Source organism: Papaver somniferum, chromosome 9, assembly GCF_003573695.1.
Source record: "Papaver somniferum cultivar HN1 chromosome 9, ASM357369v1, whole genome shotgun sequence".
Lineage (NCBI taxonomy): Eukaryota > Viridiplantae > Streptophyta > Magnoliopsida > Ranunculales > Papaveraceae > Papaver > Papaver somniferum.
The window spans coordinates 15,049,407-15,063,701 of NC_039366.1; the positions used below are offsets into that span (position 1 = coordinate 15,049,407).

The following is a 14,295-nucleotide window of genomic DNA, read 5'->3' on the forward strand; positions in this document are numbered from 1 at the left end:
TTTCTAGTTCCTCTAATTCAAATCAAAGTTTGTAAAACATAGGTTATGGAACCCTCACTATTTTTTGACTAAAACAACAATTTCGAAACAATATCAAAAGACTCCAAAAATTGTGAAAAACTAATGAACCAATGATTTAAATCCAAAGCGTTTTACACAAGATAGCGGGTAAAAATTCAAACAATTTTAGTGAAGACAACATCACCTAGTTAACTACTCAAAGTATCATATTTGATATCAATACAAGTCATTTAAAGCATCACACATGTTTTTATAAAATTCTCTAACATTTTATTTCATTTAAAACTTATACAACTCGCATTATATTTGAAAGGGTACATGCTTATATGAGTTAGGTAAGATTACATACATGTTATTCAAAAATTTACCAAGTTTATAAGAAAATATAACATGCTCATATTCATCACTAACTCACTGATTTCTTAAAAAGCATGACAAAATCTCATATTTCAAATATTCAAAATTCAATTTATGTTATGATAAAATTGCAATATTATGCTCAAACATTTTATCCATAACATATCATGTGTAGTAGTGCAATGATCAAATTCAACAAATTTCTTATCTCACTCTTGTTTATGACAAGGTATGAACATCTTGTTATTAACAAGATGAACATCTTGGAAACTAGATACATCTTTAACAAGATTGTTCTACCCAAAGTAAACTTTTAGGCTATACCAATACCGAAAATCCTAGTGATGTGAGTATATCTCAACGCCACTTTCTTTCAAAACGATTTGGTTCAACTTTCGAATCATAACCTATCAAAACAAATATGGTGTAAAACACCAATCTATATCAACCTCTCACCGTATTCATAGTTCACATTAACTAAGCTTGAAAAGGGTTGTTAATAACATTTGATATCCTTGCAATGCCGTGCAAGAATAGCAAATAAATTCATAAACAATAGTTTGTTCATTTCTTGGTGAAAGTTGATATTCACATTTGTTTTGACTAGGTTTCTAATTATTTCGGTTTTTGATTCGTATAAAATTCCATCTCATAAGTTCCAAACTTACATGAGTCGCATGTTTATTTTCATATACAATAATTCTCAATATCTTGTTTCCCTAAAATTTATTCTAATATTGAAAAATCAATTTATTCAATTTAGAATACCATTATTTGATCACTGCAATAACTACAAATAGTTCATCAAACATACCTCAATTTCTTTTAAAGCTCAATTGGTTATAAACCATTGTCCATTCTTTGCGCACCAACAAAGAAATCAGCAACCCCATTGCTCCTCATATCGATTAGTCTCCCGTAATTTTTATTTCATTGGAAAATAAAAACTTGCTCAAGTGAGTGAATTTTCACCTCTCACAATCATGTACATGTGAGCATTTAAAACCAAAAAATAAGTAAGGTATGCACTTACATAATTACTTTAAAATCAAATAATATAGTACTCCAAGTTTCTCTTAATTGTCAAACAAAGATTCAAAGTTATATAGTCGTATAACATCGTACATATACTTATAACTTTCTATTAAGCATATTATCAAACATATGGGGTGCATTAGTTTGATTGCTATCAATGATATTCTTTTTCATTTCCAAAACAAGAGTATGAAGTATAATATCAAAACATGATTTTTTATGTAATTTGTTACATCTGTATTCTCTAAACTCAAGTATCACTTCAAATATTTAGATATATATACATAACGATTTTGTTATCACCACATCTCTCAAACAAAAACTTCAAATGGAAATTTTCAAAAATGTTTCATGTTATATGAATTCAAATTATCCACAAAAACATTTAAAAAAACATATTCAAACAGGATTAAATTTCTGCCCGTCAGAATATTTTCAGATACGTTGTTCAGTTTTTTAAAATACTTTAAAAAATACTTTTCAGATTCCAAAAATTCTGAAATTTTACGTGGATAATCCTTATGATATCTAATACACCCGGTTAAAATTTCAAGACCAAATTCACTTTTTTGTAGGAGATAAAAATAAAACTCTACAACATGTTATAAATATTCGTTTCACATCAATATTATTTTTCTACGTTAGATATTCATGATATAAAAAATATTATCCATATTACATTCCTAGTCCATCAAGATTAGACATAAAGTTAACTTTAGGTACCATGTTACCTAAAATCTCAAGCATCATGTTTAATCGCTAAATAAAAAAAATTCCGGTTATAATTTTATAAAACGAAATAAAACAAAGATACTTATCGCGTTTCAGCAATCGTTTTCATTTTGATTTCCGTGGCAGAATAGAACGTCTTAAAATTGTTGGAACAATTGCTGAATTATGCCTGCGCAAAAAATAAAAATCAAACACGAAACAATTAGTATGGCTGAGTCGCGGACTAGGTCGCTTTCTTTAAGACGTTTCGCGGCTCTGCCTAAGATTGTGCAAGCAGTTCTTCAATGTCGCATCGTCCCCAGGATAAAACATCCGAATTCAATCTCTTACACAATCACTCTTGCACGATGAGAGGATGTGAACCTTCTATACTTCATTCTTGCTCAGAAACACTTTTAGAAAAATCAAGGATGATCACACACTTATTTTTCTTTCTCACACAAATTCATTTTCTAATAAACTCAAGAAACATGATAGAAAACTCTAACATAAGAAAAAGGACTTTTTACAACTCTCCAAATTCTTTTTTTATCAAAAACTGATTTTCAATAACCAAAATATTAAATAAGATTAACTGACATGCATTATTAAGTTCTTAATTAGCACCATTAACCTATTCAACAAAAAACGGTTTTTGGCATTAGAAATGAAATAAATTTATTCAGAAAAAATAAAAATCACATTAAAATCATTTAAATGAGAGACAACTATTCAGAAATTAATTAATGTTTTCAAAACATATATCTCAACAATCCGAATAGAGTTATAGAAAGGAATCCTATAGTATCTAGCAAACCGAAACCAAATTTCTAATCGAACTCCTACTAAAATACCTAATAAACTCCCTCTATATGTAAACGCATCAACAGACATTACCATCTCTATCAACTTTCTTTTACATTAGAGACAGAAGGGAGAGTTAAAAGAGAAAGAAATGGAGGTGACAAACAACTCTAGATTCAACAGGATTTGCGTATTCTGTGGTAGTAGTTCAAGAAACAAACCTGTTTATGAAGAAGCAGCCGTTGAATTGGGAAAGGAATTGGTGGAAAGAGGGATTAATTTGGTTTATAGAGGTGGTAGTATTGGAATCATGGGTCATGTTTCTAAGGCTGTTCATGATGGCGGGCGCCATGTTTTAGGGATTATTCCAAAAGCCTAAAGAGTTAACTGGTCAGAGTGTTGGAGAAGTTAGAGTTGTTTCTGGTATGCACCAAAGGAAAGCCGAGATGGCTCGTCATGCTGATGCTTTTATTGTTGTTCCTGGTGGATATGGTACCTTTGAAGAAATACTTGAAGCCATTACTTGGGCTCAGCTTGGAATCCATCGTAAACCTGTGGGACTTTTAAACGTCGATGGGTTTTACAACTGGTTGTTGTCTTTTATAGATAATAAATCAGTTGCTGATAGGATTATATCTCCTTCTGCACGTCGCATTATCGTTTCTGCTGAAAATGCCAAGCAATTGGTGGATGGACTTGAGGAGTTTGTGCCAGAGTACGATGAGTTAACAGCAAGTTTGGTAATGAAGCCGGAATCAACAACAGGTGTTTCTACGTAGTAATGATACGGTGGTTCATGAATCATGAGTTTTGAACTTAACTTACACTTTTTTTTAATGGTATTTATTAAAGTCTGCGGGCATCCAACTCAAAACCAACTGGCAATGAGTGGAGAGGTCCTAAGGGATTATAATCCGCAGGATCTTAGATTGTCCAACAATGTGGGACTAATAATCTCAACACGCCGCCTCACGTGTAGCCTTTGTTGGGTCTAACACGTGGACAATAAATCGGGTGACGCGGAGTATAGACGCGGTCAATGACTCGTCGCAAATAGCCTGCTCTGATACCATATTATATTTATGATAAGAGTTAGGATCAGAGACAAATAAGAGACAAGAGATTAAAGTGGTTCGGTCACTTGACCTACGTCCACTGATAAAACCCTCTAGAGGTGAATTGTATTGATCATCAGTACTACTGAGATGATTTACATTTACATTGGTATTCCTATTTATAGGAATGATGGGATAATTAGTAAACCCTAAATCCTAGAAGATAGTAACAAACTTAACTTATCTTGACTAGGTACTAGAACAAACATATTTGCTATCTAGATTAGAATGACTTTGTCTTCTAAATATCTTTGACTTTATCTTCACAATTGCACGTGCAAAGAAACTGCACGGCCACAGTCTTCACGGTCACCTTGCTCGGTATCTTGTATAGGACGAGATGTTCCAACACCCCCCCTCAAGTTGGACACGGATTTTTTTTTTGAAGTGTCTAACTTGAAAACTCTTGAGTAAAAATGTAGAATCTTGTCGCATTAACTCCAAGTAGAATCTTGTAACATAGACTTCAACACCAAGGTTTATAAGAGTGATGTAGACTTGGTTTGTTGATTACTAACCAACACAAGACATGATAGACAAAACCAACAACTTGAACTGATGGTGGTCGTCGTTTATGAAAGTTTTCACAAGAGAAAACAAAATAATAATGAGATAAACTCGTTAAACTGATAAACAAGACTTGAATGCAGAGATATGAGCACATGGAGATATTTAATCATCCACGAATCTTATGTGCAAAATATGAATATTGCACAACGTCTTCACTGTTGATTGTTTGAGAATAGAGAGACCTTTGCACGAGCATCTTTGATGAAAATTGATAAAGATGCTGAATAAATTAGAGATATCCCAAAATGGAATGATTTTCCCGAGATATGAGACCATACAAAATAGATGGGTTACCAAAATGGTAAGATGAAAGTATTTTGGGATTGATACGAATATTCTTGACAACAAGAATAAAAGATTGATCAAAAGTAAAACATCTTTAATTGCCAGTAAATATGCAGGAGAGTAATCTTAAATTGTGGCAACAACATAAAAAAAAATCACTGTCACAAACAGGATTAATTGTGTTTAACAAACCACACGAAGAATAAAACCGACCATGAAAGGATCAGTTAAAGATTCAAGAAGAGATTAAGTAGCGGAGCAAAACCGTGGCATGAATCGACATGAGATTCCAAAATATAGAAAATATCTTTGGAAGTAATGATTTGATCAAAACTTAGAGAGCCAATAGATGATGGCAATATCAAAGAATTAGAGAGCCAATCGATGGTGGCAATATCAAAAAACAAAATTAGCTAGATCAACTAGTTGTTCTAAATGTGAAATAATTGAATAATACTGAGTAAAATCAAGTTGTTTGATTAAATGAAAGTGCCAATGAACGCACAAACACTAACAAAGGAAAATGTGTTGTACCCTCCATCCATGCTTTGAAGAAAAATTTAGTTCTCTATGAAATGGAAGAATCACGTTGGATAAATGAAGACAACATATATTCATTTCATTTAACGAGTGCTTAATATATGGAATGAAAATAGTTTCGGAAATAATATCTTTTACATTAACAAAGAAAATCATGCTAAAGTTAAGGAATAATATGATAGCAGAAAATTTTATTAGGCTATCAGAATCAACAAAATAAAAACATAGAGTAATTAGATTGTTGATTTTAAAGCAATAATCTTTGCCATGAAAAATGGAAAGAACAAAAGAAAGTTAACTGTATTGATAGACCCTAACAAAAAAAGGCCATGATCACTTACTGATAGTCTATGAAAATCAATAGACTAGAAAACTGATTTAATGGGATAATCAGAATATTGAGAACTAATAGCTAACTTCCGATATACGAAAATCAGAATATTTTAGGTTTGACGGTGAAAATCAAAGTCACTAAAACTTTGTTTTATAATTTTTATGGACATAAAAAAAAATTGATTGCCTGAAAAGGCAAGATATTCTTGATGACAAGAAAGATCATGTCAAACAAACGAAAACCTCAATTAGAGGAATGAACCTTTGTTTTAGAGTTTGATTAAAGAAAAACAAAAATCATCATTATAATTTTTGATATCAAATGGAACTATGTTTGGTGTATGATCGATACCCATAGTTGCAAATTAAGAGAAGAAACTCATGATGTCCAGATAGAACCATGAATACTAATTTCTTTGTTCATTGATAGTGCGTAGTGATAAGCTATCAATGAGAATAAAAACTAATTATGCAATTCGTAGCCCAGATTAAAAAGTTTGTCAAAGAAAAAGGATTGGATATAATAATCTTTCTTATTGAAACTCTGGGTATAAATGGCAAAGAACAACTCATTGTTGATCTTAACATAATCAGTATGGGAATAAACAATCTAAAAAAAAGTTATGCGGAAGCGATTGATCAGAAAAATATATTTGGATCTTTTCCTGCTCTGTACCATATTAAAGTCTGCGGGCATCCAACTCAAAACCAATTGGCAATGAGTGGAGAGGTCCTAAGGGATTATAAGCCGCAGGATCTTAGATTGCCCAACAATGTGGGACTAATAATCTCAACAGTATTTCTCTTGGAGGTTTTGGTAGACTAATATTCCCTCCGTCCCACTATTAGATGACCTAGTTCAAGTTTGCACAATTTTTAAGGCAAGGAATATGAGTATTTTTAAGTATTCTTTACAATTATACACTTATGGATAATAATTTAGAAATGATTTATCTCTCAAACTATACCATGGATTTTTGTAAACTTTATATCACTGAAAAGCATTTTAAAAGAATGCGAAATTGGGGATAAAAAAAACTAATTGGGGGATATAAATTACTTCCCCCGACCCATGGTATGTGCTAAGGGGTGATTTTTGGTATGAAAATACTAAAATACTCTTTGCTCGAAATAAAAATCAAAAAACAAAATCATATCCCACTCCCTTTCAAATTAGAGTTTTCCCCACTCCCTTTCAAACTCTAAATTTTCCCCACTCCCTTTCAAATTCTCTTCCTTTTTAAATTTTTCCCACTCCCTTGAAAATGATTTTTTTTATCATTCGGAAGCGATAAGGACCATGCCGTTAGTGATGAATACCATGCCGGTATTGATGAAGACCATGCCGGAAGTGATTAAGACCATGCCGGAAATGATGAAGACATGTTGGAAGTGATGAAGACCAATGCCGGCATAGATGAAGACCATGTCAGAAATTAAAAAAAATTACATCGCCGAAAGTGATGAATATCATGCCGGAATTGATGAAGACCATGCTGGAAAACGGTGCCTGCATACTTGGTAACTAACATTAAATGTCGGAACTGAGTGCCGGCATGCTCGATAGAAATCTATCAATGCCGATAGTCAAGTGAAAAAAGTTTGAAATTTCCTGGATACTTTTCATCATGTGCTGACATAGAAATTTAAGCAACATACTATGCCAGCGCAGGTACCGGCATACTCGAGAATTAACTGACTACGCCCCCGGACCCCCCGGATAGTGGCAAACATTTATGAAAATTTCCAAAAAATGCCAGCATGATTTTTTCGGTTGAATACAATGCCGGCACCGAGCTATTTCAGCTGCAATGTGGATTCAAAGCAAGAAAAATTAAATTTTCAACCTCTTAGTAGCAATTCTCTCTTCACAATCGTCCTCCACTTTCACCAAAAAAAATTCCCTCTCAAGTCTTTTTTCATCTTTCTACTCTCATCTCATTCACCCAAATACAAATACAAATACACACTAATCATTTAACAAATACTTAAGATTTTTACTAATTATTATTAACCACTAAACCTGATTAGTGAGGGGTAGATTAGGATTTAAAAAAATACTTAGATAAAGGGTGACCCTGATTTGATATTTGGATCCAGTTTTTGTCTTTTTCCTCTATCCCCCAATTAGTTTTTTTATCCCCCAATTTCGCATTCTTTTAAAACACCTACGCAATGAGTATAAACATGAATATCAAATTATACCTATTTCTTATTGGGCCCACCGAACGAAGCGAGAGAGGACCTTTATATGGCAACTTTTTTGTCAAATGTAAGTGATCAATTAACAGAAAAAAGATTGGAAATAGTTAGGACAGAAAAACCAAAAATGCCCCTCTTAAAGCTGGAATATTTGTCAAATTGACACAAAGGTCGCCGGATCGAATCCCGGCTACCTCAAAGTTTTTAATTTTTCTTTTTTCTCCTTCTTCTTCCTTTCAACAAACTCGATGTCAAACAGGGGGTTAGTCGTGGGAGAGTTCGAGAGATTTTAATGTATTTGGGTTTTCTCCTGTTAGTCCTGAGGGAGTTTGAGGGAGTCTCGCCAAATCCCTGTTAGTCGTCGGGGAGTTTAGAGGAGTCTCCTAAACTCCCTAGAAAACACCTGTTAGTCGTTGGAGAGTTTAAAAAAAGCTCTTGAACTCCCTGTTAGTCATAAAACCCTACAATACTAGGGAGTTGGTTGCTTTGGGGAGTTCGAAGGACTTTTTAGTGTATTTTGGTCTCACAACAAATCTCTCAAAAGAGTAGAGATTTTAGTGTATTTTGGTCTCACAACCAAATTTGGTTCAAAATCTTTCTTTTCAAATCATACGGATTTCTCAAATCTCACCAACAAAAATGTTGTTCCCAACATGATGAAATGATTGTCAGATGATGGCCATTATGATACGGTGAAACATTTCTAGGAAAATATTAGGATAGTGATCTAGAGTCCATGAAAACGTGTGGATATATAGATTTGTTTATATCTACATATCCCGTAAGATGCACCAGCAAAAAAAAAAATGTAGAAGTCTTCACAATTAGCGCTTCCCTGAGTTGAATTACATTACCACTTCTGCAACCACCGTCAAAACTATTTTCTCACCACTACCATCACCACCTATAACCAACCACTACTCCTTTAACCACCCCAAATAAGAACCCTAATTTTAGAAATAAATAAGATTCAATAAATGCTATAGCTCGGAGAAAAGATTTTGAACCAAATTCTAATTCCATCACAATACGTGACACATTTGGTCGCTCTCGGTGGACAGTTAGTAAAAACTTCAACAGGAAAATGTGGAAAAATGTTCGTGAACAAAGGGAGTTAGAATTGTATGGAGACCGTTAAATTGAAGGGAAAAAAAATTATCTCGTTGAACAGAATAACATACTATTGATACAGATATATGATCATTTTCATTTATTTTTTTCTTTTGATTAAAGATCAATATTATTTGCAAATGAGGGTTTATTGTTTCTTAAAAGAGAATGAGTTAAGAGTGAACTCTCTAAAACTCCCCCAAACTCCCTCTAATAAACTCTCTCAAACTCCCTACACTCCCCCAAACTCCCTGAACTCAAAAACACCAAACTCTCTCAAACTCACTACACTCTCTCAAAATCTCTCAAAATTCCTGAGATTTAAAATACACTCGACTCCCCAGAAATCACTCGAGGACTAAACCCCTGAAAATTTCTTCTCTTCTCCTCTCTAAACTTCTGGTGATTTTGGTTCGAGTTAGAGAACGCAAAGAAAGGATGGGGTTTACCTGAATTGGATGTTGCAGCAGTTAAATCTGATGAACGGAGAGTGTTTTGGTCTGTGTTAGGGTTTGAAATTGAATCAGAATCGAGAGAAAAAGGGGAGGCGCTGTTAATGGAGAAAACATGAGCATTCAAAGAGATAAATTGAGAAGATAAAGAAGAGATATCTTCCATAGATGGAGAATGGATTTGTGTTTGAATCACTTGATTTGGAAGAAGAAACCAGAAAAGAAATTGGTGGTGATGTTCTCAGTTGATGAAGAAGATGAAGAGGTTTAAATGAGTGTTAGAACAGGGGTTAATGCTGCTAATTTCAGAGACAAAGAGATGAGGGTTTGCAAGAATTTCAGAAATCAGAGATGGTGTTTGTTGGTGGTTTTGGGTATATTTCTAGACTGAAAAGAACAACAACATTCTTGTCTCATTCCCAGCTTCCAATCAAGAAGAAAAGGTTGGGTATCTTCAATTTAATCCTTCGAATTTTAAATTTTCTTTTCTTATATTGTTTTCATTCACTGATCATATCAAATTTCTCATAAAAACTCCAAATTTCACACAAAGAATTCAAATTTCTTTGGGTATTTATGATTATACACAATTATAGAGACATTTAGAGGAATTTTAAGGGTTTATTGATATCATAAACATAAGCCCCCCACCCACATGCCCTAACTGGAAATTTCTCACCTTGAGAATGTAGAAATGAAGGTTTTTTTAGGGAGGTATCATAATGTGTCACAGGGATGATAACTATTGATAAGACCCACTCGTGTTATCGACGGTGTGCGATTTTGGCATTGAATTTTTGAATTAATGTGCATTTATTCGGAGGAAAAGTCTAATTTTTTATTGAGTGTGTTGGAGCTGAAGGATTCGGAGAAGCTTCGGAACATAAGCATGTTGAGATAGATGAGGAAAAGGAGAGAGTGAAGTTGAAGTTGGAGCTGAAGAATCCGAAGAAGCTTGGCATCAGATGCTGGAGTGTTTAAATAGCAGGCATTGGAAATGCAGGACATATCACAAGAAGCTTATGAGTTGTATTCTAAAAGGGTTGTGGTTATCTTGAAGGAGACTTCGGAGAAATTGAAAATTCAGGCAGAAAAATCAAGCCATGATTTGAGTAGATTAGCTAAAATATTAGTGTAGAAGGTAAGGATTATCTCTTGTCGATTGCAGAGAAATCTCCCGAGCAGGTGAAACTTTTGCAACCTCATCAGCGGATGATTGGAATAATGTTGACAAAGTTCCTCATTTTTTCCTTGGCATTTTATATGGTATGTACAGACCTGTGTATCTTAGTCGAGAGCTCCATTTTACAGTTTCTTCGTAGACTATTGTATGTTGTGCAGGTGCATTTCTTTGTCTCGGAGGATTTCTTTCGTTCATGCTAACCGGAAGCATTTCAGGTATTAGGTTTGGTACAATTCTGGGTGGTGCTCTATTGACTTTAAGTATATCGAGCATGAGATCATTCAAAAGAGGGCACTCATCCGCTTTGGCTTTGAAAGGGGAAGCAGGTAAAATTAAGCGATAATTTTGGATTGATATTTATTGTTGAAAACATATGCTAAGCACCATGAAACTTATGAAAAAACAATTTTCTTACCGATTAGCTAAAGACAGTTTCTTCAGCTAAACAAAGTGTCTCTGTTGGTGTTTCGAAGAACACGATAACTTGGCATCATGCCTCGACTGTAATCCCATTAAGCTTTCAGGGGATTTCCCAATCTGTCAAGGGAGAAAGAAATTTTGCCCATAGTATAACCACTACTTCATGGCAACAAAACTTACATTATGTGGAACAAAGCTTATGCCGGACTTATTTTTTGCTTTTTGGCTTTTGTCGATATCAGTTGGATATAAAATTAAAAATATCCTTAGTGATTATTGTCCAAATGAAAGATCAGGTACGCTGCTCGAAATTTCGCAGCAACCAATGTTTAGGTAAATGCAGATTCCCGGACGGAAAGGAAATGTTAATGTCCTATCGTTTCTTTGACCTTCGATTTTCATCACGACTGTGTTTGCTCGAGTATGAACATAACTTTCTAACAACATGCTTTTAAGAATTTTTTTGGTCTCTGAGATTGAGTCATAACTTATAAGACAACTTTTTGTGACTTACTTTACCCACCATTCATTGCACGACATGCATTATGACTTGTACTTGCATTATTTTGTATGATTCCTAAAATTAGTTTTGATACGCATTAGTCTCCAAACTCATCCAAGTCTGCAACTCGATATTGGCAGGTTGGTGATCTAGGACCAAACGAAGATCCATATACAATAGCCTAACAAAACCCAACTTAACCTAAATCTCATCTATGGCCATGTGATGGACGTTTTTATTTTTGTGTATTTGTAGGCATAGACACTTCCCCAACGAAGTAGGCAAGTCTATGCAGCTAAGAAGAAGATGATAAGAGAAGAGCCTCATTTTCCCCAGGAGGAATGGCAATACAGTCTCAGTGCAAAAGTATAATTATCGAAGTAGTGTAGTAGTCATAAGCAAGAGAATATTACCACTGTAATGGATAATAAGTAAAATGAAAAAGATCTTTCTCCCTTTCACCAATTTTGGTAGGATATATCAACATATAGCTCGCATTCTCATATTCAACTGTAGAGTGTATATACAAATAAAATGATATGCAAAACGTTTAAATCATCTCATTAGTTATCTGAATTCCCTAAATAATGAATGTAGCGTGCCAGGACAACAACTGCAGCAAATACCGTTATCTGAATTAGTTATCTCATTAGTTATTGAAATTATCTCGTTACTTGAAATAAATTTTTTGCCTGTACAAATCTGAATCCGTGCAATCACGTAGTGGTGTCGTTTTGTCAAGTTCTTCGGTCGGCCCATCCACCGTGGCAACGGTTGTACTAGTACTACCGATATTCAATCAAAAGAATAATTTTAGAAATATTCCCTTATTTATGAGATAGGTTAACTAATGATGGGACAAAATTTTAAACTAAATAGGTCATCTAATAATGGGACGGGGGAAGTATATAGTTTTCTTTTTAAATGTTTATGCACATAGTTTAATGGTTGATATACTATGTTTACTTGGCCTTGGGAAGGGAGGAAACATGACTAATGGTTAGTCGAAACACTCCTGGCCATTTTAGCCACCAAGGCCAAGTTGTTTAAGCTCTGAGTCTCTAATACAAAGCCCACTTCGACTTATATATGGTTCTCTTGTCCTTATCACCTCCCCAAACAAAATTCTTTTATATTTATTCTAGTTAAAAGACCTCAGAAGTTTGAGCATTGACATCACATGATTTGAGATAGGGTCCCGAACCGATATAATTAAGATTGACCTGGTGTTCGTGGGTGAAAACCCTGTCTGCTGATTTTGGTAATTTTGAGTGTGTGGATGAGAAACGAATCTAAACCCTAAACAGTGCACTGCACGGGAATACTTTTGATTCGATAGATCAATTTGTACAATTCTGGCCTAAACCAAGAAATGGTCGTTCCAGGCTTGCTTCGGTCACAAAGTGAAGGAGAAGGGTTGGTCTTAGGGAGGGAAGCGAAGAAAGTGTTGAGACCAGAATAGTTGATTATGAAGGTGTGCTTGTTTATGACTTGTATCTTAAAGTAAAACTGGCTAGCAGAATGGAAAGCTACCAGGTGATTTCTAGATACTGTGTTGTTGCCGACCAAAACTTGTTCTTTGGTGAAAATAGGTGAAGCCAATTTATGCAAGTCATATTGAAACGTACTCTGATCTCGTAGGAAGTGGAAACGATTGAGTGGTGGAAGAATAGAGTAACGTGTAACCGTCGGTCATTATGCTTCCATCATGAAGGAAGTGAATTCGTTTACACCGATACTTTTTACCACCATTAATTGTCCTGCTTCATGACACTTTCTTGTAACGGGCGCATTGCACGCTGCACGCTGTAAACCGCCAGACCAATACCCTGATGAGCATCCCCTAGTTTGTGACATGTTAGATGTCTCGAGTGTTTTCGTGGAAAACATGTAGCTACGTGTGGCAAGTCAAAGTCAAGGGACTTGCCGCAGGAAAATAGCATGTGATGCTATTAGGCTCGTTTTGGCTAGTCGCTGAAAACTTGCCATAGGTTTGTCACTTCGGTGGCGAACTTCGATGGCTGAGATCGCATCTCATGAAGGAGGGTAGTCGTTGATTATGGCTACCTTGTGTTGGCGCCTGATAATGGCGCCGTGGCGTTTCGGTGTACCGCAGTGGAAATGTGGCACGCCGGGCATGGATCGTGCATGCCAGTGACACGGTGGTACAAGTGGCGCCTAGCGTAGCCATAGCCACTAGATTTAGGCAGTTGGTCGCCTGAAACTTGCCACAAGTCTGTCAGTTCGTTAGCGAACTTGGATGGTTGAGATTGTAATTCAGGAGAGATGGTGGTCGTTGATTATGGCCACATTCTGTTGGCACCTGTTAATGGCATAATGGCATGGCCACGCCTGTGGCGTTGTGGCATGGCCAAAGCTAGGATTTAGCTCCGTGGCCAAAATTAGGGCTTGGCGGCGTGGCCAAGACTAGGATTTGGCGCCGTGGCCAAAATATAGGCTTGGCGACGTGGCCAGGGCTAGGATTTGGCGTCGTGGCCAAGGCTAGGATTTGGCGCAGTGGCCAAAGTTAGGGCTTGGCGGCGTGGCCAAGGCTAGGATTTGGCGCGGTGGCCAAAAGTAGGGCTTGGCGGCGTGGCCAAGGCTAGGGTTTGGCGTCGTGGCCAACTTTAGGGCTTGGCGGCGTGGTTAAGGTTA

General features: G+C 35.5%; 1 long non-coding RNA gene and 1 pseudogene across 3 annotated transcripts; both read left to right on the forward strand.

Moving 5' to 3' along the window:
* Positions 1-3,076: 3,076 nt before the first annotated feature.
* On the forward strand, positions 3,077-3,707 carry LOC113311443 (annotated as a pseudogene).
* A 5,667-nt stretch (positions 3,708-9,374) lies between these two features.
* Positions 9,375-12,176, forward strand: LOC113313908. Of its 3 annotated transcripts, none has more exons than XR_003342120.1 (3): positions 9,375-10,801; positions 10,934-11,044; positions 11,896-12,176. It is a non-coding gene; the product is annotated as an uncharacterized LOC113313908 (long non-coding RNA). The 3 variants fall into 3 exon arrangements; XR_003342121.1 differs by lacking the exon at positions 11,896-12,176 and adding an exon at positions 11,781-11,838; XR_003342119.1 differs by lacking the exon at positions 11,896-12,176 and having other exon boundaries at positions 10,934-11,144.
* The last annotated feature ends 2,119 nt before the right edge of the window (positions 12,177-14,295 follow it).